This window comes from Tenrec ecaudatus, chromosome 6 (genome assembly GCF_050624435.1).
Source record: "Tenrec ecaudatus isolate mTenEca1 chromosome 6, mTenEca1.hap1, whole genome shotgun sequence".
Lineage (NCBI taxonomy): Eukaryota > Metazoa > Chordata > Mammalia > Afrosoricida > Tenrecidae > Tenrec > Tenrec ecaudatus.
In genome coordinates, this window is record NC_134535.1 from 83,540,066 (window position 1) to 83,557,432 (window position 17,367).

The 17,367-nt window shown below is 45.6% G+C and overlaps 1 protein-coding gene across 4 annotated transcripts in view; it reads right to left on the reverse strand.

Moving 5' to 3' along the window:
• DIP2B (disco interacting protein 2 homolog B) overlaps window positions 1–17,367 on the reverse strand; it is a 226,851-nt gene that overhangs the window by 169,405 nt on the left and 40,079 nt on the right. The gene's annotated exons all lie outside the window — the stretch shown is intronic.

Here is a 17,367-nt window from a genome sequence, read left to right on the forward strand (position 1 = left end):
GAGGGAAGGCTGGGTTTAGATTTGGTTTGGTTTGGTTTGACCTAACAAAGCCCTACCCTTGTACACAGAGGTCTGAACCGGTTGTGCCAAATCGCATCCCTTCTACAAGGGCAAAGATTCTGCCTGTCACCTCTGTACTCCAGCCCCACCCGGGGTAGCTTTCAATGCTGAAGATCTAGGGAACGAGTACAATTATATTATTTCTAAAGCACCAAAGGTTAGCTAGTCAAACAGTTGTGACTAGGCTGGTAGAACAACCAAGAAATTAGTTATTCTTCAATCTTTTAGACGTTATTACACCACTTGAGAGAGAGAGAGAGAAAGAGAGAGTGTGTGTGTGTGAGTGAGTGAGTGAGTGAGTGAGTGAGTGAGTGAGTGAGTGTGTGTGTGTGTGTGTGTGTGTAGATTAAGTTCTAGATTACAGGAGGGGGAGGAAAAGGGAAAATGGAATATTATCCAGAAAACTGGGACAAGTTACTCAGTAGCGTAATAGTTAATGTCTACTGGCTGGAGGCGCAGTTGACCACCTATCTTCCTGTGTGCCCATTAAATCAACCTTGACAAATGATTCTGGCTATAAAAAGAATCACACCGGAGCTGAAAGGGGCTTGACAGCATGCTCTCCTTGCTCTTCCATTGAGACCCCGTTCTAAGAGACTATTTTACCCTTCTGAAAAATAAACCTGCAGTCTCCTGCGGAAGGTCTAACCTTTGACAGTTTGGGCAGTGATGCCATTGTGGTGGCATCCTCCCCTTCCAGGCAGAAAATCCAGGTTCGAGTCCCAGCCAAAGCACCTCATGTACAGCCACCACCTGTCCTGTGTGCTGCTATGATGTTGAACAGCTTCCAGGGGCTTCAAGCCTTGAGAGACTGGGAGGAAAGGCCTCCCAGGAAAGGCCTCAACTTCCTAAACCTGGCCAAAGAAACACCCTGGGGATCACAGCAGTCCAATCTGCAAATGCCCTCTGAGAGGGCACAAGACTGGGCAGCCTGTACCACTGTGCAAGGGGTAATCAGAGGTCAACTGAACTGCAGCTAGCAGCAACATTCCTAACTTCCAAGGACTCTTCTTAGTTATGTAGTCTGTTCCTTAGCCCTACTCTCTTTGTCCCAGGCTGAGTCTACTTCACGCCTCTAAACTCCAAAACCAAACTCACTGCCATCAAGTCAACGTCGACTCAGGGACCCTATAGGGCAGGGTAGAACTGCCTCTGTGAGTTTTCAAGACTAACTCTTTAACGGAGTAGGAAACCCTGTCTTTCTTCCAGAGTGGCTGATGGTTTCGAACTAACAATCTTGCAGATCTCAGCCCAATGCGTAACCAATAGGCCACCCGGCCTCCTCTCGGACACCCTTACCCTCTTTTTATTCGAGCTGCAGCCGTCTTTTCCAGCCTACTGAGCCTTTAACTGCTCATCATCTCCTTTGCTCAAGTCTTTTGGTGCCTTGTGTTTTCTCTTCCTGGGTGCCTCCACCAAGCTGAAGGAGCTTTCTCTACCCTGGCTTCATGTTTACTTTCTTCCCCTCCCATCCATCCCTGTGCCCCAACACACAAAACACACCCAATGAAAGACACAATCCTGAGCTGCTCAGGAAACTATCCTAAACACTGGTCACAACCACACACCACTCTCTAGAAAGGAAACCTCAGATTTAGCTCCCAGCCTGACTTTTGACTTTTCTGTTTCCATCCTGGGTCACTTCTCTCCAGCTGCTGTCCAACCATATGTCACCTTCCTTGCCCCAGGGGGTTTACTTCTCAAGGAAGACACACCTGCACAGCAGTAACACCGGATCTACAAAATGGGGATGCTAATCTTGCTCCAATTTACAAAATTGTGAGCCACAGATGCAACAGCAGAATGAAAGTGTTTGGAAAACTCTAAGCTGTTATGCAAGTTGTGCATGCCTGCCTAGCTCTCTGTGCTGCTTTTTCTCCTGTGGTGCCCGGGCACCAGAAGGACCCTGCAGATCCCAAAGGGACCCGGCTGTGGCTTGAGTGACCTCTCCACGTTAAGTGGAAGCCAGCCCTAGTGTGGGAACTGGTTTGCTCGCAATGGTGGCTAGGATTTCGTGGGCAGAGAGTACCTACAGCAAGTGGTGGTGGCTGCCACCTTGCCGTCTGCAGCTAAAGGGCAAGGTGGGGGAACTCATCCCAGGGGAATCAGCTGGAACCAGCGGCAAGCACAAGCCTTAAAAAAGTTTTCTTAGCAGATGGGACCACATCTATACGCATGAGTTGCTCTGACCTGGAGCAGTGCAGTTAGACGCCTGTCCAAGTCCTAGGAAACGGATTCTAGAGTTCCTGCGGTTTCTGCTAAGGCCCAGGCACTTGTTACCTTTCTGCCATAGGGCTGGCACTACCTCTCTGTCTAGTTAACCATTTCTTTGATTAGCGACAGCCAAACATGAACTTTGGCCCAATCCAATATATAAACTGTCACAAACTTCAAGGCGTTTATGGAGTTGTATTATGTAAATTAACCAATCAAGTTCAAAAGCTTTTAGATACAGTTTTGTTCAGCCCAGGGGTAGCAAAGCTAACAGAAAAAAGCAAACTGTTCGAGATAACGCCGTGCTGGCTGACAAAAGTTCCCGTGTTCCTGCTGCCAAGAATCCAAAACTCACTGCCCTGGAGTGGACGCCGACTCCTAGTGACCCTCTAAGACAGGACAGAACTGCCCTGTGGGAGCGGAAAGTCTGGTCTTTCTCCCAAGGGCGGCCTGGTGGCTTCCAAGGGCTGACTTGTAGTCAGCAGCCTGATGTGTAACCACCACCCACCAGGGCTCCTCCTACCAAGGGTAGTGATTGCGAATTGCATGGGCCAGAACTAAAGGGAAGCTTAGCAACTTCCTGTTCTAGCCTGCTTCACGGATGTGGAAATCGAGGCCCCGAGAGGTGAAGTCCTGTGCTTGAGGTCACAGGTGGCAGCACTGTATTTCCACACATGTACTCCACTAACAAGAGTCTGTCTGCGGATGGTGGGAATACGGCTGTTAACAGAGAGGCTGGAGATGAAACTCCATCCTGAGGGACCTTAGAAGAAAGGTCTGGTGATCTACTTAACCAAAAAAGCACTATTAGAATCCCACTGGATCTCCCTGGAACACAGCTCTGCTTTTACACAGACATGGTCACCTTGAGCCCAAATCGCCGCAATGGCAACTGGTCATTCTACGAAATCTAAGTAACAAGGCATGGAGATTAAAAACAAGATAAAAAACATCAGCTCAGGAAGCTTCCCATCAGAATGAGTGTGCCCAAGCCTTTGCTCCTTCTCATTCACCTTAAGTGATAACAAAGAAAAACTACAAGGAGGCTTCCCAAAGTTCATGGGAAAAATTCCATGATCTTTTCTTTCCATCTTCCCACATCTTTATTGAAGCCTCCTCGGGTTTACCCATAAGGCCAAACAAAACTGCATGCAGAGGCCTTGGGAAGCCAGAGAGCAAGTGGATGAACAACACATGCGGCAGCCCTGGGCACGCCAGAGCACAAACAGCCATGAAGGAGCACGGCCATGGGCACGGTGAAGACCCAACCGGCTTAGGAATGGGCAGAACCAGTTCCTTCCGGAAAGGGGGTAAAATTAAGAGGCAAACAAAAAAAACTTGTTGAAAGCTTGTGGAGGAGAGTAAGATCCCCAGGTCCTTCCTTTCCCCACGCAGCCCTTTCCTTACCAGGACAGAAGACTGTGCATTTACTCCCCAAAAGGGTGAGGCGGAGGGTCCATGGGGAATGGGCAACGCCAAGTGGAGATGAAGGTAAGGACATCGCATTGGAGAAAAATAAAGAGACATGAAGAGATGTCTATCAGAGATGCACTGCCAAAGTAGGGGCATAAACCCCAGAAAGGGTGGTAGACACTGGGGTGCAGAAAAAGAAGAGGCAGCACTCGAAGCAAGGAGCGCCCCGGGAAGCGAGGGAAGGGCTGGCTACCTCTTGTGGAGTTGTAGAGTGCATGGAGAACAGCCAGCTGAACCAGAGCAGGGAGAAGCCTCCAAGAGGAACGTACTTGTTCAGGAGGGTGAAAGTGACAGAACCCAAAGTGAATGATCAAAGTGGAGTGTGGAAGAGGTGTGCAGGTATGCCAACAATATACCTCCAGTCCCTGGAGAAGGGCATCACGTTTGATAAAGCGGAGGGACAGCGAACAAGAGGAAGGCCCTCACCAGATGGCCTGCCACAGGGCTGCAACCAAGGGCTCAAACATAAGAACAATGGCAGGATGGTGCAGGAGCGGGCAGTGTTTCGTTCTGTTGTGCGCAAGGTCTCCTTGAGTCGGAACTGACTCAACAGCACCAAACAACAACAGAAAACAAAATTTAAATGGAAGGGAGAAAAAGAAAAGAGAGCATGGTATATGCCACATAACTGCCATTAACATTCAGAGTCATCAAAAGGTGCCAACACTGAGTGCCAGTCTAACATCTACTGAAAATTATGTTCCAACTGTACTTGAGAGGAAGGTGGTGTAGAAAGTGAGTGAGTGAGCAGGTTGCAAAAGTGAAAAGCAACAGCGGTAAGTACTGTTATGTACACAATCCTGCAGGCACAGTGAGCTACAAGTAGATGCATGGGTAGACATGCAAGCTGAACAGGTGTGGGAGGGAGAGTGGGCATAGACCCACAAAAACATTTAGGTTTGGCAGAGGATATGTGTACATGTGTACACCTTTGCTGCAAATATATTCATGAATGTGGTGGAACTCACAGGGGGCAAGTTTATGAAACTTCTGAGATCTAACCAAACAGCTTGACGGAATGAGTCACAGGGCCCAGGGGTTCAGAACCACGTTTCTCAGGGAATACAGAAGCCACTGGCTTAACATAGTCCTCGGAGACAACAGTGTATATCCTACTTTAGTAAGTAGCAACTGGGGTCTTACAAGCTTGAGCAGCCATCTAAGATACTCACTGTGGCAGTTACATAATTTCATGTCAACTTGGAGATATATAAAGTGTAGGGGTGGCGACCAGACTGTCAGTCAGGTCACACAGCCTGATGGTGACTCCATGTGAGCATGGCCTTCTCATAAAGAGGGCCCTGAAACCTGCCCCCTCTGCCTTCACCTTCCTGCTGGTGAGCCACTCTGAGACCTGCCAAACCACTACCATTGGATCCACCTGACTTTCCACCCACCAGGTTGTGATCTTCCTGCACTCCAACATTGTATGTGCTGCTGTGAGTCTGAAGTGGGACTTACGGACTAGTATTGGAATTACAGACTTGAGTTGGGACTGGGCTGGGATGTTTTCTTGATAAATAATTACTCCTTGATATAAAGCTCTTTCTTACACATTGATGTGTGTCACTGGATTTGTTCCTCTAGTCAATCAGGCCTAACACAGGGCTGAAGACATATAGGGCCTCCTCTGGCTACACAAGGGAGGAGAAGCCAAGTCCTCACGAACTCATGGCTGAGTGCCATAAGACAGGGGTCAGACATGCCTCCGCCCTCATCCTTCTTTGCCCTATTATTCTGACATCAATCCTTCCTCCCACAGCACTCGATCTCCATGCCGTGTTTGATAATCCATTGCAATGCCCACACAGAGCTCACAGACAATACTCACTATTATGGGGTTTACTAGGGAAGTTAACAGGTTGGCACAAGCTAAGATCAGAAGATATTAAGGATATAGTCTTTGCCCAGAGCAGGGCCTCTCCTCAGCCAGCAGCCACATCTCAATCTCTCTTTCTGGTCCTCAGCTTCTCAGCCACCTGCTCCCCTGGCCTCTGCAGCTGTGGGTCAAGCCTGTCTGCTCTCCGCCTCACAGCCTCAGCATCGCACCCAGCAGGGCTCCTCTGATCTGTCTCACGGCCTCCTAGCCGCCGACTCTGGTGCTTCTGGTCTCAGCCTCCACCACGGGCAGAACTCTCAAACATGCTCTGCTAGTGGGTTAGCTAACTTGATGGTCCCAGGAATTCTGTCTGTTCCTGTTTCTGAGGGGGGCTTTCTTTTTTAATAATCAGGGAAGGAGTAACTAAAACTGAACAATACTCTGTATCAGTGTTTTACACACCCTATTTTCATGGTCCCACCCAGTCGGTTGGTGGGTTTACAAAGACATGGAAGAGTCATATTAAGAAATTTCACTTCAATGCATTCCCCAAAGAACAGTGTGTGTGTGGAGGGGGGGGGGGGTGACATCAAAGATGGATGAGAACAATTACTTCGATAGACTAATAAACTATTTAAATAACAATCTCCATGGCCCGGGCACTAAATGGTACCCAGCTAGTTGGTGCCAGCTGCTCCGTAAGAAGAAAACTATGCAGGAAACTCAATCATAAAATGACTAAGCGTACTGTGTGGATAATGACTGGTAGAACCCTCTAAAACAGCTATGGCCCTGAACCACCTTTTAGGTCTAGAACTGAACGCACCCCCACAGCTCAATGTTCAGCCAAACCAGAGACAGGTGTATACAGTGGAACTCGAACACTGGGGAAGTGGAAACTCTGTAGAGTAATCAACCAGTTAAAATCAAAAGCATTTACCCTGGGCAAAGTTCACAAATATTAGGAATTAGAAGAGAGGAAGCTGGACACACACACAGTCCAGGGAGGAAAGAAGGTAAATGATGTTACACTGTGGGGAATGCAATCCAGGACATGAAATAAAGTGTGCAGCATTGCTGAAGGGAAAATCGATCTGCTCTGTGAACCTTCACCCAAGTGACCAAAAAAAAGTTAAAAATTAAAACAAGCAAGTGTGAGTAGCCAATAAACCGTACCAAAAACAAAACAAAAGTCGAGAAGATAATATGTCATCTCACATGAGAGATAAAATCTAGACCAGTTAAAAGAGGTCATGTTCAGAAAAGAAGGTGGACACTGGAAGGAAGTATGACTAGAGGGCTACTGTGTGTCTTATAAATTTGACTCTTTAAAATATGTGGAGTTTGGGGAGGCGGCAGGGACAGACAGAAAGCCAAGGCTGGTGTGGGGAGGTGATGAGGGTGGGGCAGAAGAGCACAGTGTCTTGGACCCGGTCCCTTTTCCTCCTTGCCCCTCCGCTTTCTTCCTCCCCAAGCCCAGCCCTTGGTGGCCACCGACCCCTCCCCCACCCGTTGGTGTGGTTATTTCACTTGTTAGATATGGCTGTTTTGCGTAGTATCGTGTGACGCCCCGCCCCACCACCCTCAAATCCTTGTGTGCGCGCCCCCTGCGATGTATGCCCGGCCCCCTCTCCCACATTAATAATTTATATATATAAATATTTATATGATGCTCTTTAAAATACATTCCCAACCAAAACCAAACAAGCAAAAACATCCTCACAACTCCCCCACAAAAAAAATATATGTGGATCTAAAACTTCAATATAAAAATACAGAATTTCAATATAAATTTAAGAAAAGATATAAATAGAAATAAACCCAAGCCTCCGCCAAGCAGATTTTTACAAAGACTTCCTATTAGCTGTCTGAATAACATTCCTATTTAGATAACCCTAGATATTTACTTCAGGCAAATCCTACATTTAACTCGCTACCCCACCCCACCACACACACACACACACACACACACACGCACGCACGCACGCGCGCAAGCACACAGAGGGAGCTCTGGTGACATAATGGGCTACAAGTTGGACGTCTAACCAGAGGGTCAGCAGTTCAAACCCACCAGCCACTCCTCAGGAGAAAGATGAAGCTCCTGTAAAGATCGACACCCTCATAAACCCACGGGGGCAGTTCTACTCCGTCCATGGGGTCGCTCTCTCTGAGTCAGAACTGACTCGCTGACAAAGTAGTTTATAACCCTGACAGTCTTTGTCTCATGTGGCCTGCAACGTTCTTGTTCCATTCAGGATTGTTTAAAGCGTGTATCTGAGAACTTACACTATATGCTATGTACTGGGAGCCAGTGATCAGCACATAGAGAGTTAATCCTTGCCCCCGCGATACTTCAATATAGTGGGAGAGAGGTTTAATGAGCTAACTGCACAGGTAAAATGACACTTTAAAATAAAGCTTACATGTAAAAGATAAAAAGTAGAAGGGAGTTTAGCATGGGCTGGGGAGGAGGAATTGTTTAATGAGTAGAGAGGTTTTGCTCTGTCAGGATGATTTAAAAAGATCTAGGAGGAGGTAGTGAGGGTTACATAACATTGCAAGTGCACTTGTTAGGTGGTGTCAGAATGGTTCCAGTGCACACAGAACAGAAGAAACACTGTGCCCACCTTTCCTGTGCCCACCTCACAATCGTCGCTGTTTAAGCCCACAGTTGCAGATGCTGAGTCTACACATCTCCTTGTGGGTCTTTCTCTCTTCACTGACCCCTTCTATTTTACTAAGCATAAAATTGCCCCAGGTCCCTCCTGACGACATGTCCAGGGCATATGAGACCAAGTCCCACCACCCTTCCAAGGAGCAGTCAGGATAAATGTGTTTGGTTTTCTGGCAGTCCACAATCCTTTCACTATTCCTCATCCACACCATAATTGAAAAGCATCGATTCTTCTTCAGTCTTCCTTATTCATTGTCCAACTTCCACATGCATATGAGCAACTGAAAAAACACCATGGCTTGGGACAGTGTCTTAGTCTTCAACGTGGCATCTTTGCTACTTAAATGTTTTGCAGCATATTTGCCTAATGCAGCAGTTCTCAACCTGTGGGTCGCCACCCCTTTGGGGGTCAAACAACTCACAGGAGTCGCCTAAGACCATTGGAAAACACGTATTTCCGATGGTCTTAGGAACCAAGACACCACTCCTCTATCTGTCTCCAGGTGGGTCTGCCCATATGCAGATAGGCTCACATACGAATACCCCGCATGAAGACTGTTACCCATGCTAAACCATGCTTCAAGACAAAACTTCATTTATTTGTAATTAGAAATAAATATTTCACTACATATAGTTACATATTGTTTTTGTGATTAATCCCTATGCTTTAACTATGTTCCAGTGGTAACAATTAAACTACATCCTGCAATATCAGATATTTACATGAGGATTCATCACAGTAGCAAAATGACAGTGATGAAGTAGCAACAACAATAATGTTATGGTTGGGGGTCACTGTATGAAAGGGTCGTCGCGGCACCAGGAAGGTGGAGAACCGCTGACCTAATGCAATAGGTCATTTAATTTCTTAACTGCTGTTTCTATTGGGCATTGACTGTGGATTGAAGAAAAATGAAATCCTTTTATCATAATTTATCCATTTATCACAATGTTGCTTACAGGCCCAGTTGTGAAGATTTGTGTATTATGCTGAAGTGCAGTTCATGCTGGAAGCTGAAGTTTTTGTTTTCATCATTAAGTCCTTCAAATCCCCTCTGCTTCCAGCAAAGGGAGGTTGAGTTATCTGCATATCACAGGTTGTTAATACTTCTTCCTCCAATCCTAATGCCACATTTTCTCCAGTAGTCCAGCTTCACTGATTATTTGCTCAGCATACAGACTAAATATGGTGAAATGTAATCATGACACACACCTTCCTGATTTTATTTTTATGTAATTTTTCCTCTTTTCCACTTTGCATGTGGGTAGGCAGTGAGAACCCAGTTGGCTTTACAGGTGTTTGAGAGGAAGGAAAAAGGCACATTGGCAGGAATCGAACCTGGGCAAGGAAACCCCAGTGAATTTCTGGTCCAGCACCTGAACTGCTCGGCCTTGACTACAGAGAACTTTCCACAGTGTATCCCTTTGTTCTGTACAAACACCTGCCTCGTGGTCTGTGTATAGGTTCTCCATAAGCACAACTAAGTGTCCTTGAATTCCCATTTTTCACAACATCACCTACAATTCATTATGATCTACAGTCAAATGTCTTTGTATTGTCAATAAAACACAGACAAACATCTTTCTGGTCTTCTCTGCTTTCAACCAAGATCCACCTGACAAATGTACTTATTAACACCACTAAACTGTACATTCAAGAATGGCTAAAAAAAAAAAAAAAGAATGGTTAAAAAGGCAACTTTTATGTAATACATAGAAAGAGGCCTCAAAAAGTTCATGGGGAAATCAGAATGAAAAGCAAATAGAATTTTCCTGTAAGCTCTAGAATACATTCGAAATTTTTTTTAATGATATAAAATAGTTTAGGTGAGAAGCAATCAAGCAAGTGATAAGCAGAAGCAGAAGCGTGGGAAGTGAGGCGTGATGAAGACACACAACTCTGGGGCACATGAATCAAGGCAATGCAAACATTTCCTGCTGCACACACAGCCTGGGGTCTCTGGGAGTTACAAGACAAAAGATGTAAAACTACAGGGCTTGGTCCTGTACCACAGGTATAACTATAGGGCTAGAAAAGCAAGCAAGCAGGGCACAGGGACTGCTGCTAAAGAAATCACAAGACATAAGATACAACATTTAAAACTATGCGCTACACTTTGTTTATAAAGGGAGCAGGTTAAATATGTAGCGCTACAAACATACGAGGTAAGAGCATACAGACATTAAAAACTCTAAGAAAAAGATTACAGGGTGCTCTGTCAACAGAATACAAAGTACACCCTGCCACTATGGTTTCCTAGGAGTGTGTGCAATTCACGGCCATAGACATATTTTACAAGTCTGTTGGTCAGCAGTTCAAAACCACCAGCCATCCCATGGGGGGGAGGGGAAGAAATGAGGTGTTCTAGTCCCGTAAAAGGTTACGGCCTCAGAAACCTGTCCTATGGGGTCGCTAAGATTCGGAATCAACTCCGTGACAGTAAGATGAGTCAGAATAGAATGGATGGCACACAGCAACACAGCTGTTACTGTTTTTAGTGGGGGGGAGGGGGGGCCACAAATGTTGAACAAAAAAGGCAAGAAAGGGTTTAAGTGTCAGTATACTCTACTTCTGTATTTCTTTGGGGGCGGGTGGGGACAAGAGAATCGCATACAGAAACAGCCACCAGAGCCAAGACTAAAGAATAATGGTTCGTAAAGGCTACATTGGATTATCCCAGGGCTCATGGTGAAGCATTGATGCGACACAGCACCGAGAGATTTGGTTTACCACGTCTTGGGACTTAAATCTGAGTAGGAAAGAAACAGAAACCAAGCACATAGTATGGTGTCACAGTGGCAGGTGCTGTGAAACATTCCCATCTGTAAAATGGGTCCAAAGTTGGCCAGATGCGGAGCCTATGACTCGCGGTTCAATGAAGTAATGCTTGCAGGTATTCCTTTGTAGAGAGATGTTCCTGTGTACACAGGAAGAATGAACTCGATGACCCTGACGGGTTGTTGCAGGAATAATATAAGTCAAGGACTTCGCATGGTCCTGGCACAAAGTAATGCCAAAAAAACCAAACTCACCGCCATCCAGTCGATGACAATTCGGAGAGACCCAATAGGACGTGGTAGAACCACCACTGTGAATTCCAAGGCTGTAACACTCTTCAACAGTAGAAAACTCCTCTTTCTTCCTCGGAGTGGCTGGTAGTTTTGAACTGCCCAGTAAGCAGCCAAACACACAAATGCCACCAGAACTCCTGATGCACAAAGTAAGGATGATCAACAAGAAACAACGAACAGCTACCATGGAGTAGACAGATTTCCTGGAGACTCCAGGAATCACGGGAGGACTGAGCCCATGTAAGTGTTTTGAGAATTTTTTAAGGTCCCGGGGGATCTTAATGGCTGGCTTTGGGAAGATGATCATTCAGCCTTTCTTCCCAAGTGCATCTGGATGAATTCAAATCACCAACCTTTTAGGTTATTAACAGAGCATGTAATTGTACCATCCAGAGTCTCTTCCCAATAAACAGAAGCTATTATTAATATATGCATTACGTCAACTGTTCTTGACAACAGACTTCAAAACAAACAAATAATTTCATCTACTCCTCAAAATATTCTGTTTTGAAAACACTGCTGATAACGCTTAAATTTGTACCTACATGGAATCCCTGAAAAAAACAAGGACCTGTAACCTGCCCGGAGAATTCTGCAGGGAGCATCTGGGGAAGGGCCCACAGTTGTGTTTACCAGAAGCTAGCCAGGGTGCTGACTCCCAAGTAACAGTCACCACAGCACCCAGTAACCTGCCACTCCCTGAAGCAGTGCTGTTTAGAATCTGGTTCGGCCAGGCCTAGTCACTTCCTTCTGTTACAGATAATTTTTTAGTCAGGTAAGATGAATCAGGAGAGAGGGGAAAAGCCTGTTAGGTTGTCCAGACCATTCCCCTAGGAGCCCTGTAATATGGGAAACTTTTATAGAGCTATTAATATATGAATGGCTATGAATAATAGCTCAGAGGCCAATCGTTCACGGAGACTGCGCTTCTCATTAAACATTCATATTCAGATTCTGAGATGTTCAGTCCCTCCACTCACTTGTGAATGCCCCAGCCCAGGAAAAGGATTAATGGAAGAAAGGAAAAGTGTATGGATCCATGGAGAGCAGCCCGACACATCTGCAGGGAGCTTCAAGTCTCACAAATCACACAGGAATCGCAACAAAGTACACTAAATTAAAAACCCAGCAATTCAAAAATAATATTAATAATAATATAATGAAATGAAAAACCCAGTAGTTTTCATGGGAAGCTGAAAAACTTTATCCAGGACACACAAAACTAACCAGGTCCCAAAAAACAAAACTCAGTTTCTAGACGTTTCTTTCTCCTTCACTGGCCAAAGACCCCCAGGAGAAAGATGAGGCTGTTGTGTGCTCCGAATGATTTACCATCTCAGAAACCCGATAGAGTAGTTCCATTCTGTCCTATAGGTTTACTCTGAGTCAGAACCTGCTTGGTAGCAGTGGATGTGGGTTTCTTGGTGGGTGGTTGGTTGGTTGGTTGGTTGGTTGGTTGGTTGGTTGGTTAGCTGGCTGGCTGGTCAAAATTACCACAGAGCAAAAGGGCCCCCATTCCATAGGCGGGAGGTACAGGAGCCAAGCAGAAAGCCCAGATAACTTACAAATTCAAGGGGAAAGCAGCAAATCTGTTGCCACTGAGTGGATTCCAGCTCACCATGACCCTACAGGACAAAACAGAACTGCCCCATGGGATTTCCAAGGTTGTCATCTCTGCTGCCTCGACTGCCACCTCTTTCTCCCAACGAGTAAGCGCAGTGACTGCCAACCACCGACGTTGCACTTAGCAAGCAAGCACTTCACCACCTCGCAGCGGGGCTCCTTTCAAACTGGTGCCTCCCGTGAAAATGGTGCATCTCTGGAAAGTCTACACTTGCCGGTGATAGTGAACAGGGGTTTAAGAACATTTCCAATCCTGATATCACTAGGTAGCTTGATAGTTAAATTCGAAAGACTTTTTCTTGGTTACATCAGGAGCTGAAATGCCTCTCTCTGAAAAAGTACAAGCCACAAAGTGCAGTTCTTTAAAAAATATTCAGAATGAAACACCATTAAAAGGGCAGACAGTACAAACTACACATTGCCAAGCATAGAGAAATCATTATAAAAGGAATTTAAACAGATGACTAATGTCCCATGACACATATAAAATGCAGAGATCACGAACAGCCCCCACTCTCATTCTCGACGTGCTCCACGGAAGAGAATTCCCCTTGACAGTCCAGACCCAGAGCAGTGGTACTGAGTGTTTCATGGCTCAGGGACAACTTTCTTTACTCCGTTTCAAAGGTCATGCAGTTGGCTAATTAACATAAAATTTAAACTTTAACTCAGGGCCACGAACGAGCTGCAACATGCATTAAGGAAAGCGGAGTACATATTACAGCAACAATAAAAATATGAACTCTTTCAGAAGTTCTGTCACGTACTGTTGTACCCAGTGATGTACAGGGGGAAACACTTCTTTGGGTCTTACCTGTAAAAAAGTGCATGTCCATAGAATGCATTTTGTATCTAAAAGGAATGAATGTCCAACTTCACTGTGTGTGGGGTGGGGAGGTGTAAATAAGTATATAAACCAAAACCAAACTCACTGCATTGAGTCAGTGCTGACTAACAGTGACACCCGCCCCCCCTTGGTTTCTGAGCCTGTAACTGTTTATGGGGGTAGAAAGCCACCAGGCCTAAATAAGCATATACAAACATATACTTAGGTGTATGTATACAAACACATGCATATTTAAGGGACACCCTTGTTCAATGAAAAGTTAAGTAACTATTTGGATCCCTGTATCCCGCTTACTACTCTCCATTAGAGACACTTTGGAGGTGGGGAGGAGGGCTCACAAACATATAAATGCACACCTATGTTCACAGAAACATTATTTACAATCGCAAAAAGACAGAAACTGCTAACAGTCAGTCCATCAACGGATGAATGGAACAGCCAATTGTGGTACAAGCACCCTGTAGTACAGTGGTTAAGCACTCACCGCTAACCAAAATGTCAGTGGTTCAAATCCACCTGCATTCTCAAAATACGCTATAAAATGGAGGACGGTGGGGGGCATTGTGCTGAAAAAAAAAACAAGCTGCCACTAAAGGGCAGATACTGTGATCTCACTGTTAGAGAAAGATAAGAACAGGTGTGCATCCAGAAAGCAACATGTTTTGGTGATGACTAGAGATGGACAGGAGTGAAAACGGGAACCACTTTCTATACAGCAGACACTTGCTAGTTTCGGTGAGTAAGACAATACCGAGTAAAGGTTAACTCGGCCTCACTGGACCAAGGTAAAGAGGACACTGACAAGTACCCAAGAACACAACATGATTTGGGTAAAGCTGCAACAACAGTAATAACAACCCAGACGTGTGTAGTTATAGGCAGATGGCATGCATAATAGGTAAAGGTAAGCACATAGGAAGATACAGGCGCCTAAGCTGTTCTGTAGGCAAATATACGGTATATGCATGTTTGCGTACGTTGCATATTCAAAAGGGCCATGGAAAATGGAATTCAACGGTAATGGAATTTCCCCACAAACTTTTTGAAGCCACCTCAGGTCGTCACATGAAAAAATAAAGCGCAATAGGGGGTGTGGGTACTTCCCCGTCATAGCCAAATAGGACCTTGCCAGATCAGAGTACTCATACCTTGCTCATACAGGTAACATTCTACCTACACCCTTGTTTGGTGAGCAGGGCCTGGGTCTTAAAAGTTTTCGAGCGGCCCTCTAAGATATGCTAGTAGTCTTTATGCGTCTGGTGCAAGAGATAAAGATTCCAGGAAACTAGGCTACAGGAACAAGAGTCTGCTGCCCAAAGTGGGCCATACCACCCCTGCCACGGTGCTGGAACAAGACCAGCCTGCTAAATCAGCTGCAGCTGAGTCAATCCTACACTGACAGCGAGCCCTTGTGTGTGAGACTATAGCTGGGCTCCATGGGGTTTGGTTTTCTGAAAGAAAAAAAAACAAAACTTTTTATTGTAAGGTGGGGGCAGGGGATGGGGCAGTGATAGTTCAGGTCATGAAAAATTTTTCTGAAACGGTTTTATTAGGAGTTAAGTGTTAATAGAGATATCATATTATTCCATAATTCAATCACATCAAGCAGTACTGTACAACTGCTGCCACAATCAGTTTCCAAACATTCTTTTCCTTCTTGAGCTCCTTGAGATCAGCTCCCCCCCACACACACACAACACTGTTTTATATTCAACAACTTGAACTACTTACCAACCCACTCACAGCTTGTCCCATCCTTCCCCTTGATTTTTCTTCTCTCTCTTGCTGAATACTGTATTCCCCTGCACCCAAGTTAACACGCATCTACTGTTTTAATTGTCAGGTTAAGTGCTGAGTAGTTTTATTTACTTTATTTTTTTCCTAAAAAGGGGGCATGAGGCCAAATAAGTTTGGGAACCTATGGTCTACATGAACCGTGGCTTCATCCACCTTGAGGGTGCCCAGCCATTGTTACTGCTGACCAGTTCAACCACAGCGCCAACAGTGGGTCCCAGAAACAATCAAAGGAAGATGTAACAAAACTCAAATTCCTAAAACACACAGTAGCTACTGGACCAGTCGGGACTAGAGCACACTCCGAGGCTATAGCCCCAAGACACCTTTTAAACTTGGAACACACCTGTCACTCAGAGTCTTATAAAATACACAGTATCACCCATGAGTACTGTGGTCCTCTAGACCAGCCATCGGCAAACTTCTGGGACGAAAGAGTCAATCCTGTCCCTCACAGCAATCTAAAAATTATTTAAGAATCATCAATATATTTTTTCAAACAAAGGAAATCGCTATGATCTCAATAATATCCTTTAGGTGAAGCCATGACAGTTTTTGTGTTTTTTTGCATTTTCAATTTTACTTCAGAGCCACATGTACAAACCTAAAGAGTCACATATAGCTGCTCCCAAGGCAGTCTGTCAACCCTGACTCGAGACAATCACCTAAACCAGACATTCATCCTGAACCAAGGATGAGAAGGCAGGGAGGGACAAGGAAGCTAGACTCATGGGAGCAGAACAACCAGAGTGGCAAGGAGGAGAATGCTGAGCTGACACAGTGTGAACAGGTGTGGAAACTGCTCACTGAGAACCTCACTGACTATGTAAAATGTTACTCAGTATCACAGCAATACGGCACAGCATACTTAGGAAAAAGAAAGGAGTTTATGACGGCCATGCCTCTAAGCTGTCTGAGCAGAAACAGCCAAAATCCAGCTTCCGAATAAGCAGGGCTGCCCCCTGGCACAGCCACGCCATCGCGTCAGTCCTCGTCCTCGACGTAAAATGTGTCCGTGGCTCACTCAGAGTACAACATGGAAGCCAAACTCACTCTATGACCGACTTCATCGTTCCTCAGGCTCATCCAGACCACTTGCTCAGCCTACCGGCGCTGAAGCCAAACCTAGGCCTGGAGTCCCAGCACTGACACGTGGTCTTTTATGGTAAGTCTCTGAAGCTGCCAAGAATGCTCTCTGCCTCCCTGATCTCGTAGAGTTACAGTCTCAGAAAGTCATAGGGGAAACTCAGTATCATATCAATTGCAGTGAGTTGGATTTTTAGGGTTTGATCTTGTTTACCCGGCTCACCCCCACTCCCCACCACCAGGTTTCAGTTTATCACTTTCTCTAAAGAGCCCTGGCGACCTAATGCTAGGCTGCTCACCACAAGGTAGCAGTGTGAAATCAACCAGCTGCTTTGCACAGAAAGATGAGGCTTTCTGCTCCTGTAAAAATTTACGGTCTTGGAAACCCACAGGGGCAGTTTCACCCTGTCCCATAAGGTCACTATGAGGCAGCACTCACTAGACGGCAACAAGTGATCACTTTCTCTAGAAGGTAAAAAATCTGGTGCCCGTGGCACAGACTGCAAGCCGATCTGCAATATCTATCTTCCCTTTCTCCTAGGAGAGAAAAACCCCTATTTTGAGCATATGGCTAGGTGTGACATGTGACTAAGCTCTTGCCAATGGCTTGTAAGCACAAACTTCCTAAGAGACAGCTCTATGCCTCCTCTTCTTCATTCCTTTTCCCACCTTACTGCTATCTGAGGTTGAGGGCATTCATGGTGC